Source organism: Pleurodeles waltl, chromosome 4_2, assembly GCF_031143425.1.
Source record: "Pleurodeles waltl isolate 20211129_DDA chromosome 4_2, aPleWal1.hap1.20221129, whole genome shotgun sequence".
Classification (NCBI taxonomy): domain Eukaryota; kingdom Metazoa; phylum Chordata; class Amphibia; order Caudata; family Salamandridae; genus Pleurodeles; species Pleurodeles waltl.
Genome location: NC_090443.1, coordinates 183,895,382 through 183,907,500, shown reverse-complemented (window position 1 = coordinate 183,907,500; position 12,119 = coordinate 183,895,382).

Below are 12,119 nucleotides of genomic sequence, written 5' to 3'. Positions count from 1 at the left end.
CTATTTGCACTGGGGTCCTGACTAGCAGGATCCCAGTGAGACAGGCAAAACACACTGACATACAGGTTTTAATCTATGAGCACTAGGGTCCTGGCTAGCAGGATCCCAGTCACACAATAAAAACACACTGTCACACACTCACAAACAGGCCAAAAGTAAGGGTTACCATGCTAGAAAGAGGTTACTTTCCTACAGTGACACAAAACCAAAAATATCTTAGGGGCAATACTCCTAATGGAGGTAAGTATTATACAAAATATATACACTAGTATCCAAAATCAGGTAAGTAAACAGTCATAGAAGTGCTAACAGTGAAAAACACAATAGATTGTAATGGGACTAGGGGCAACACAAACCATATATTAAAATAGTGGAATGCGAAAGTCGGATTTCCCCCTAGGCAAGTGTAGTGTGTAGAGAGGCACTGAGAGTGTAAGAAAACACCAAAGGTAAGTAAAATACCCCACCCCAGAGCCCAGGAAAACAGGAGTAAAGTACAGCAAGTTTCCTCAGAACACACTAGAAGTTGTGGTGAAGGATTATGCAAGAAATAAGCAAGACTGCAAGTAACCAACAATGGATTCCTGGACCTGAAGACCTATGGAGAGAGGAGACCAGGTCCAGAAGTCGATTAAGAGTCCAGTAAGGACAGGAGCCCCTGCCAACCTCGATGAGGGTGCAAAAGTGGATTCTCCGGTTGGAAGAAAAGTACAGAAATGCACCAAAGAAGATAGCTGCGGGTTCCTGCTTGGCGCAAGAGATGTCCCAGGTTGAGTCATTGGATGTGGCTGTTTGCATCGCTGGATTCCGCCAACAAGCCTTGGTTCATGCAAGAATGCGTTTTGCGTCAAAGAGGAGCTGCTCGGATCCAGGAGGGAGCTGGGGGTCTCAATTCGGACTGAGGAGTCAGAGGGGGCTCTCAGCACTTCAGAGAGCCTTCAGAAGACCAGGCAGCACCCACGAAAGTCCCAGGACATGGGGACAAAAGAGTTGCAAAGTGCGGTCGTCGCAGCACTAAACTGAGGGATCCCACGCCACCGGAGAACAACTCAGGGAGCTGAGCGTCGCAGGATAGAGTGCGTACCTGAGCTACGCAGTGCACGAAGAACTTTTGGAAGCCCATGGAGCTGCAGAAGAGGTGATACACAGGGGTACTGTCTGGCATGGGGAGGCAAGCCCTTACCCCCACCAAGTTTGGACAGCTGGACCTTTGGACAGTCAGGATCACTTTGTTCCACCACCTGTGTTCCAGGGATCGTGCTCGCCGACAGGAGAGGAGTTCCAGAGTACCGGTCGTCGTTGCAGAGAGGTGACTGCTGAAGCAGGGAAGTGACTCCGTCACTCCATGGGAGATTCTTTCGGTTCTTCAGGTGCAAGGTGAAGACAGGCAGTCCTCAGAGCGTGCACAACCTGGAAACTGTTGCAGTTGCTGGCTTTAGCTAAAGCTGTAGGTCACAGTAGCCTTCCTGGATACTTTGTTGCAGTTAGCGCAGTTCCTGGAGTAGTCTGCGGTTGATCAGATGGTCAGAAGCTGAAGCAGAGGATGCAGAGTAGTCCGGATGGAGTCTTGCAAACCGAATCTGAGGAAATACCCAGAGGAGAGACCCTAAATAGACCAGAGAGGGAGAGTGGCTATCTACCCATGTATGCACCTATCAGGAGGGGTCTCTGACGACACCTGCTGGCAGTGGCCGCTCAGATGCTCCCAGAGGGTACCCACACCTTGGAATCCAATGTGGATAATGCCAGGGACACTCTGGAGGAGCTCTGGGGACCACTCCTTGGGTGGTGATGGACAGGGGAGTGATCACTCCCCTTTCCTTTGTCCAGTTTCGCGCCAGAGCATGGACTGGGAGTCCCTGAAGCGTGTAGACTGGATTATGCAAGGAGGGCACAGTGTCTGCCCTTCAAAGCATTTCCAGAGGCTCTGGGAGGCTACCCCTCCCATGCCTGTAACACCTATTTCCAATGGAAGAGGGTGTAACGCCCCTCTCTTAAAGGAAATGCATTGTTCTGCCTTCCTGGGGTTGGGCTGCTCAATCCCCAGGAGTGTAGAAACCTGTCTATGAGGAGACCTCAGAGAGCTGGTTTGGCAGTACTGAGGGTCCATGGTGGGGCCCTCAGGGTGCATGGAATTGGTCCCCCAATACCAGAATTGGATTGGGGGTTTAATTTCTCAATCTTAGACACCTCACATGGCCATATTTGGAGTTAGCATTGTGAAACTACATATATGTATTGACATATATGTAGTGTATGCTTATAATGGTGTCCCCGCACTCACGAAGTACGGGAAATTGGTCCTGGACAATGTGGGGACACCTTTGCTAGTGCAAGGGTGCCCTCACACACAGTAACTTTGCACCTAGCCTTCAGTAACTGAAGGTTAGACATATAGGTGACTTATAAGTTACCTGTTGTAGTGAAAATGGCTGTGAAATAGTGTGTGCACTATTTCACTCAGGCTGCAGTGGCAGTCCTGAAGGAGTGTTTGTATGAACTCCTTATGGGTGACAAAAGGAATGCTGCAGCCCATAAGGATCTCCTGGAAGCCCAATACCCTGGGTTCGTAGGTACCATATACTAGGGACTTATAAAGGGGGGTCCAGTGTGCCAATCTGAAATGGAATATGGAGTCACTAGTATGTAAGTACAAATTTGGAATCCGAGAGAGCATAAGCACTGGAATTCTGGTTAGCAGAACTCCAGTGACACAGTCAAGCATACTGACAACACAGTAAAACATACTGGCATATCGGCCACAAACAATGAGCGCTGGGGACCTGACTAGCAGTATCCCAGTGAGGGAGTGAAAACACACTGACAAACAGGCCAAAAATGGGGGTAACCATGCTAGGAGAAAGCCACCGTCCTACAGAGGTCACCTATCTGGTGGACCTAGGCACTCCAAGAAGTCCCCTAAGGGTACTTCATGTGAACCTCCTGAAACCCTACTATCATAGGGCAGACTTAACCCTACTCATGGCCACTGATGAGGGGCAGGAAGAAGAGAGTGACCCTCTCCCTACCTCTTTTCCATCACTGCAGCTGATGGCACAGTGGAGGGGGTTGTTCTTACAGACTGCCTTACAGCAGAGCAAAAACAGGACTGCAAGAACCTTCTAGGCCAAATGGTCGAAACCCTTCTCACTCATACCTGGTCAAACTGCTTGGTGTGAGCATACTATTGATACTGCAGACAGTTTGCCTGTCAAAAGTAAGATTTATAGGAAGCCTGACCATGTAAGAGACTGTGTTAAATCTAAGGTTCAGAAGATGTTGGACCTAGGTGTAATTGAGCACTCAGACAGCCCCTTGGCCAGTCCAGTGGTGCTTGTCCTCAAACCTCAAAATGGAAAAAGGGAAATGAGGTTTTCTGTTGACTACAGAGTGCTCAATACAGTTACAAAAACAGATGCTCACCCTGTACCCAGGACAGATGAGCTCATAGATAAACTGTCATCTGTCAAGTATCTGAGCACCTTTGATTTGACTGCAGGGTATTGGCAGATCAAGCTATCAGAGGATGTTAAACCCAAAACTTCATTTTCAACCATTGGAGGGCATTATCAAATTACAGTTATACCCTTTGGTCTGACAAACGCACCTGACACTTTCCAAAGGCAGGTGAATACAGTCCTCCAGGGTCTGAAAGCATTCAGTGCAGCATATCTGGACGATATTGCTGTATTTAGCTCCATCTGGGATGACCACCTGGTCCACCTGTGGAAAGTATTGGAGGTGCTGCAAAAGGCAGTCCTCACTATCAAGGCTTCAAAATGCCAGATAGGGCAGGGGAAAGTGGTTTATCTGGGATACCTAGTTGGTGGGGAACAGATTGAACCTCTACAGGGTAACATCCATACTATTTCAGACTGGGCTCCCCCTACTACTCAGACCCAGGTCAGAGCCTTCCTTGGCCTCACTGGGTATTATAGGAGGTTCATTAAGAACTATGGCTCCATTGTTGCCCCTCCTAATGACCTCACCTCTAAGGAAATGCCCAAAAAGGCATTATGGACAGCCAGCTGCTAAAAAGCTTTTGAGGAGCTTAAGCAAGCTGTACTGCACGAGTCCTAAAGAGCCCAAATTACTCTAAAAAGTCCATTGTCCAGACAAATGCGTCTGAGCTGTGGTTTGGGGCAGTGATATCACAACTAAACTCAGAGGGCCAGGATCAACCTGTTGCTTTTATCAGTAGTAGGTTGACCCCTAGAGAAAAACGTTGGTCAGCCATAGAGAGGGAGGCCTTTGCTGTAGTCTGGGCCCTGAAGAAGCTGAGGCCATACTTGTTTGGACTCACTTCATAGTTCAGACAGACCACAAACCTCTGTTATGGTTAAAACAGATGAAAGGAAAAAGCCCTAAATTGTTGAGGTGGTCCATTTCCCTACAGGGGATGGACTTTACAGTGGAACATAGACCTGGGAGTAACCACTCCAATGCAGATGGACTCTCCACATATTTCCACTTAGACATTGAAGACTCATCTGGGCAATGTAAGCCTTATTGTCCCACGTTTGGTGGGGGCGGGGGTGTGTATAGGAAAGTACCATGTTTCTTGGCATGTTACCCCCAATTTCTGCCTGATTGTCAGTGTGTTTTGACTGTGTCACTGAGATCCTGCCGGTCAGGACCCCAGTGCTTACGGTTTGTGCCCTATTGTAATTGTAGTAGTATTTATATAGTGCTTACTACCCCTGACGAGGCGTCAAAGTGCTTTTCGACGAGTAGCACACTACTCCGGAACCCAAAAGGAATTAGTGGTGGATTAGTATAGGGAAATATGAGTACAGTTTTAGTATTATTGTAGGAGCTGGCCTGGCTTATAGTGGGTACCTGATGGTACTTACACCATGTGCCAGGTCCAGTTATCCCTTATTAGTAGATTGGTAGTGTTCTAGCAGTTTAGGCTGATAGAGGTAGCTATAGCAAAGCAGCTTAGGCTGAACTAGGAGGCATGTAAAGCTCCTACTGTACCACTTATATCATATAGCACTATCATAAGAAACACAATAAAGGTACTTTATTTTAGTGACAATGTGCCAAAAATATCTCAGAGGATATACTCCCTTAGGAGGTAAGTAAAATACACAAAATATATACACAAACCAAAATCAGGTAAGTAAACAGTTAGAAAAGTAGTGCAAACACTGTAGAATACAACAGGATGCAATAGGCCTAGGGGCAACACAAACCATATACTCCAGAAGTGGAATGTGAACCACGAATGGACCCCAGGCCTAGTGTAGTGTGTAGAGGGTCGCTGGGAGTGTAAGAAAACACTAAGGGTGTCCAAGATACCTGTGAGAAAGTAGCCTCTTTCTAGCCTTGTTACCCCCACTTTTGGCCTGTTTGTGAGTGTTTATCAGGGTGTTTTCACTGTCTCACTGGGATCCTGCTAGCCAGGGCCCAGTGCTCATAGTGAAAACCCTATGTTTTCAGTATGTTTGTTATGTGTCACTGGGACCCTGCTAGTCAGGACCCCAGTGCTCATAGGTTTGTGACCTATATGTATGTGTTCCCTGTGTGATGCCTAACTGTCTCACTGAGGCTCTTCTAACCAGAACCTCAGTGGTTATGCTCTCTCTCTACAAATTGTCACTAACAGGCTAGTGACCAAGTTCACCAATTCAGATTGGCATACTGGAACACCCTTATAATTCCCTAGTATATGGTACTGAGGTACCCAGGGTATTGGGGTTCCAGGAGATCCCTATGGGCTGCAGCATTTATTTTGCCACCCATAGGGAGCTCTGACAATTCTTACACAGGCCTGCCATTGCAGCCTGAGTGAAATAACGTTCACGTTATTTCACAGCCATTTACCACTGCACTTAAGTAACTTATAAGTCACCTATATGTCTAACCTTCACCATGTGAAGGTTGGGTGCTAAGTTACTTAGTGTGTGGGCACCCTGGCACTATCCAAGGCGCTCCCACATTGTTCAGGGCAAATTCCCCGGACTTTGTGAGTGCTGGGACACCATTACACGCGTGCACTATACATATGTCACGACATATGTATAGCGTCACAAAGGTAACTCCGAACATGGCCATGTAACATGTCTAAGATCATGGAATTGTCACCCCAATGCCATTCTGGCATTGGGGAGACAATTCCATGATCCCCCGACTCTCTAGTTCAGACCCGGGTACTGCCAAACTACCTTTCCCGGGGTTTCAATGCAGCTGCTGCTGCTGCCAACCCCTCAGACAGGTTTCTGCCCTCCTGGGTTCCAGCCAGGCCTGGCCCAGGAAGGCAGAACAAAGGACTTCCTCAGAGAGAGGGTGTTACACCCTCTCCCTTTGGAAAAAGGTGTTAGGGCTTAGGAGGAGTAGCCTCCCCCAGCCTCTGGAAATGCTTTCATGGGCACAGATGGTGTCCATTTCTGCATAAGCCAGTCTACACCGGTTCAGGGATCCCCCAGCCCTGCTCTGGCGTGAAACTGGACAAAGGAAAGGGGAGTGACCACTCCCCTGACCTGCACCTCCCCTGGGAGGTGCCCAGAGCTCCTCCAGTGTGCTCCAGACCTCTGCCATCTTGGAAACAGAGGTGCTGCTGGCACACTGGACTGCTCTGAGTGGCCAGTGCCAGCAGGTGACGTCAGAGACTCCTGCTGATAGGCTCCTTCAGGTGTTGCTAGCCTATCCTCTCTCCTAGGTAGCCAAACCTCCTTTTCTGGCTATTTAGGGTCTCTGCTTTTGGGAATTCCTTAGATAACGAATGCAAGAGTTCATCAGAGTTCCTCTGCATCTCTCTCTTCGCCTTCTGCCAAGGAATCGACCGCTGACTGCTCTGGAAGCCTGCAAAACTGCAACAAAGTAGCAAAGACGACTACTGCGACCTTGTAACGCTGATCCTGCCGCCTTCTCGACTGTTTTCCTGGTGGTGCATGCTGTGGGGGTAGTCTGCCTCCTCTCTGCACTGGAAGCTCAGAAGAAATCTCCTGTGGGTTAATGGAATATTCCCCCTGCAACCGCAGGCACCAAAGAACTGCATCACCGGTCCTCTGGGTCTCCTCTCAGCACGATGAGCGAGGTCCCTTGAACTCAGCAACTCTGTCCAAGTGACTCCCACAGTCCATTGACTCTTCAGTCCAAGTTTGGTGGAGGTAAGTCCTTGCCTCCCCATGCTAGACTGCATTACTGGGAACTGCGTGTTTTGCAGCTACTCCGGCTCCTGTGCACTCTTCCAGGATTTCCTTTGTGCACAGCCAAGCCTGGGTCCCTGGCACTCTAACCTGCAGTGCACGACCTCCTGAGTTGTCCTCCGGCGTCGTGGGACCCTCTTTTGTGACCTCGGGTGAGCTCCGGTTCACTCCACTTCATAGTGCCTGTTCCGGCACTTCTGCGGGTGCTGCTTGCTTCTGAGTGGGCTCTTTGTCTTGCTAGACGCCCCCTCTGTCTCCTCACGCAATTGGCGACATCCTGGTCCCTCCTGGGCCACAGCAACATCCAAAAACCCTAACCGCGACCCTTGCAGCTAGGAAGGCTTGTTTGCGGTCTTTCTGCATGGAAACACCTCTGCACGACTCTTCACGACGTGGGCCATCCATCCTCCAAAGGGGAAGTTTCTAGCCCTTGTCGTTCTTGCAGAATCCACAGCTTCTACCCTCTGGTGGCAGCTTCTTTGCACCCACAGCTGGCATTTCCTGGGCATTTGCCCACTCCCGACTTGATCGTGACTCTTGGACTTGGTCCCCTTGTTCCACAGGTACTCTCGTCAGGAAATCCATTGTTGTTGCATTGCTGGTGTTGGTCTTCCTTGCAGAATTCCCCTATCACTAATTCTGTGCTCTTTGGGGAACTTAGGTACACTGTGCACCCACTTTTCAGGGTCTTGGGGTGGGCTATTTTTCTAACCCTCACTGTTTCCTTACAGTCCCAGCGACCCTCTACAAGGTCACACAGGTTTGGGGTCCATTCGTGGTTCGCATTCCACTTCTAGAGTATATGGTTTATGTTGCCCCTATCCCTATGTGCCCCCATTGCATTCTATTGTGACTATACACTGTTTTCTATTGCTATTACTGCATATTTTGGTATTGTGTACATATATCTTGTGTATATTTGCTATCCTCATACTGAGGGTACTCACTGAGATACTTTGGCATATTGTCATAAAAATAAAGTACCTTTATTTTTAGTATATCTGTGTATTGTGTTTTCTTATGATATTGTGCATATGACACTAGTGGTACTGTAGGAGTTTCACTCGTCTCCTAGTTCAGCCTAAGCTGCTCTGCTAAGCTACCTTTTCTATCAGACTAAGCTGCACTAATAAGGGATACCTGGACCTGGTGCAAAGTGTAAGTACCTCTTGGTACCCACTGCAAGCCAGGCCAGCCTCCTACAATACCCCACCCCAAGACCCTGAAAAGTAGGAGTAAGGTTACCCTACTACCCCAGAAACACAGTAAAGTCGTGATAGGGGATTCTGCAAGGACAGCAACTGACTGCAAAGCACTGAAGACGGATTCCTGGATCTGAGGACCTGTAAAAGAAGGGGACCAAGTCCAAGAGTCACGCAAGTGTCCAGGGGTGGCGGGAGCCCACTAAACCCCGGATGAAGGTACAAAAGGGATGCCTCGGGGTGGAAGAAGCTGAAGATTCTGAAACAACGGAAGATGCCAGGAACTTCTCCTTTGCACAGAAGATGTCCCACAGCGGGCTGGAAGATGCAGAGTTGTTTCCACGCAGAAAGACCGCAAACAAGCCTTGCTAGCTGCAAGAGTCACGGTTGAAGAAAATGGGGTCTGTCCGGCCCAGGAAGGACCAGGAGGTCGCCCCTTGGAGGAGGAGACAGAGGGGGCGCTCATCAACACAGAGAGCCCACGCATAAGCAGGCAGCACCTGCAGAAGCACTTGAACAGGCGTCCAAGAAATCTGGGCACGGCGGTCGTCTCAGCGCTACAAAAGAGGGTCCCACGAAGCCTGTGGTCAACTCAGTGAGTTGAGCAATGCAGGACGGAGTGCTGGGGACCTGGGCTATGCTGTGCACGAAGGATTCCTTGCAAAAGTGCACAGAAGCCCTAGCAGCTGCAGTTCACGCAGTACACAGGATTACCGTCTATCGTAGGGAGGCAAGGACTTACCTCCACCAAATTTGGACAGAAGGACCACTGGACTGTCGGGGTCACTTGGATCCAGCTCCTGTGTTCCAGGGACCATACTCGTCAAGATGAGAGGGGACCCAGAGGCCCATGATGCAGAAGTTTGGTGCCTGCGTTAGCAGGGGGAAGATTCCGTCGACCCACAGGAGATTTCCTCTTGGCTTCCAGTGCAGGGTGAAGGCAGACAGCCTTTAGAGCATGCACCACAGGAAACAGTCAAGACATCACCTGCTGGCACTGGCCACTCAGGGCCTCCATTGTGCCCTCAGACCTCTTCATTCAAGATGGCAGAGGTCTGGGACACACTGGAGGAGTTCTGGGCACCACCTCTGGGGTGGTGATGGATAGGGGAGTGGTCACTCCCCTTTCCTTTGTCCAGTTTCCCGCCAGAGCGGGGGAGAAGGGGTCCCTGAACTGGTGTAGACTGGTTTATGCAAGGAGGGCACCATCTGTGCCCTTCAAAGCATTTCCAGAGGCTGGGGGAGGCTACCCCTTCCCAGCCCGTAACACCTATTTCCAAAGGGAGAGGGTGTAACTCCCTGCTCTCAGAGGAAATGCTTCTGCCTTCCTGGGACTGGTCTGCCCAGACCTCAGAAGGCCAGAAGCCTGTCTGTGGGTTGGCAGCAGCGGTAGCTGCAGAAAAAACCCCAGAGAACTAGTTTGGCAATACCCGGGGTCCTTGCTGGAGCCCAGGGGATGCTTGGGGTTGGCACCCTAATACCAGATTTGGCATGGGGGGCAATTCCATGATCTTAGACATGTTACATGGCCATGTTCGGAGTTACCATTGTGAAGCTACACATAGGCCTATATGTAGTGCACATGTGTAATGGTGTCCCCGCACTCACAAAGTCCTGGGAAATTGCCCTGAACAATGTGGGGGCACCTTGGCTAGTGCCAGGGTGCCCTCACACTTAGTAACTTTGCACGTAACCTACTCTGAGGGTTAGACATATAGGTGACTTATAAGTTACTTAAGTACAGTGTAAAATGGCTGTGAAATAACGTGGACGTTATTTCACTCAGGCTGCAGTGACAGTCCTGTGTAAGAATTGTCTCAGCTCCCTATGGGTGGCAAAAGAAATGCTGCAGCCCATAGGGATCTCCTGGAACCCCAATACCCTGGGTACCAAGGTACCATATACTAAGTGTTAGACTTTTCATCCTTGGCGTGGTCTCCCTTAACTTTTTGCCTCTGTTCCCCAGGTTGTTTATGTGTGCTGGACTCTGAATTTGCTGTTTTTGTTACTCTGGGCACTTTACCACTGCTAACCAGTGCTAAAGGGCAAGTGCTCCATTACAAAATGTGTATGTGATTGGTTTATCCATGATTGGCATATTTGACTTACTAGTAAGTCCCTAGTAAAGTGTACTAGAGGTGCCAGGGCCTGTAAATCAAATGCTACTAGTGGGCCTGCAGCACTGGTTGTTCCACCCACATAAGTAGCTCTGTAATCATGATTCAGACCTGCCATTGCAGTGTCTTGTGTGCAGTTTTACCTGTAAATTCGACTTGGCAAGTGTACCCACTTGGCAGGCCTAAACCTTCCCTTTTCTTACATGTCAGACACCCCTAAGGTAGGCCCTAGGTAGCCCCAAGGGCAGGGTGCAGTGCATGGCTAAGGTAGGACATATAGGGGGTCATTCTGACTTTGACGGGCGGCGGAGGCCGCCCGCCAAAGTCCCGCTGTCAGAATACCGCTGCGCGGTCAAAAGACCACTGCGGTAATTCTGAGTTTCCCGCTGGGCGGGCGGGCGACCGCCAGAAGGCCGCCCACCCGCCCAGCGGGAAACCCCCTTCCATGAGGATGCCTGCTCCGAATGGAGCCGGCGGAGTGGAAGGGGTGCGATGGGTGCAGTTGCACCCGTCGCGATTTTCAGTGTCTGCCACGCAGACACCGAAAATCTATGTGGGGCCCTGTTAGGGGGCCCCTGCAGTGCCCATGCCAGTGGCATGGGCACTGCAGGGGCCCCCAGGGGCCCCACGACACCCGTTCCCGCCATCCTGTTCCTGGCGGTAACAACCGCCAGGAACAGGATGGCGGGAAGGGGGTCGGAATCCCCATGGCGGCGCTGCAAGCAGCGCCGCCATGGAGGATTCCCTTGGGCAGGGGTAAACCGGCGGGAAACCGCTGGTTGCCCTTTTCTGACCGCGGCTTTACCGCCGCGGTCAGAATTGCCCATGTAGCACCGCCAGCCTGTTGGCGGTGCTACCTCCGGCCTCCACGCCAGGGTCAGAATGAGGCCCATAGTAATGTATTTTATATGTCCTGACAGTGAAATATTGCTAAATTTGTTTTTCACTGTTGCAAGGCCTGTCCCTCTCATAGGTTAACATGGGGGCTACCTTTAAATCTGATTAAAGTGTAGATTCCCTTTACGCGGATGGACATGTGGAGTTTGGGGTCTCTGAGCTCACAATTTAAAAATACATCTTTTAGTAAAGTTGATTTTAAGTTTGTGCGTTTGAAAATGCCACTTTTAGAAAGTGAGCATTTTCTTGCTTATACCATTTCTGTGACTCTGCCTGTTTGTGGATTCTCTGTCTGGGTCAGTTTGACAGTTGGGCTGGTTGCACCTCACACTAGACAGTGACACAAAGGGAGCTGGGGTGTAGCCCGCATATCCTGATGAGCCATCTGTGCTATGAGGGAGGGGAGAAGTGGTCACTCGCACCTGAAAGGGCTGTGCCTGCCCTTACACAATGCAGTCTCCAACCCCCTGGTGAGTGTTTGGGGCCTGGCCTGGGCAAGGCAGGATTTCACATTCCAAAGAGACTTTACTTTGAAGTAGGCGTACTTCAAAGGAGAAACTGGGTATAAGAAGGGCACCCAAAACCACAGACTTTAGAACACTTCTGGAAACAAGAAGGAACCTCTGCCTGGATAAGAGCTGAAGAACTGAGGAGAAGTGCTGCCCTGCCTGTGACTGTGCTTTGTGGAGCTACCCTGCAGTTGCTGCTTCTGCCAGAGTAAGAGAACAAAGACTGGACTTTGTGTGCCT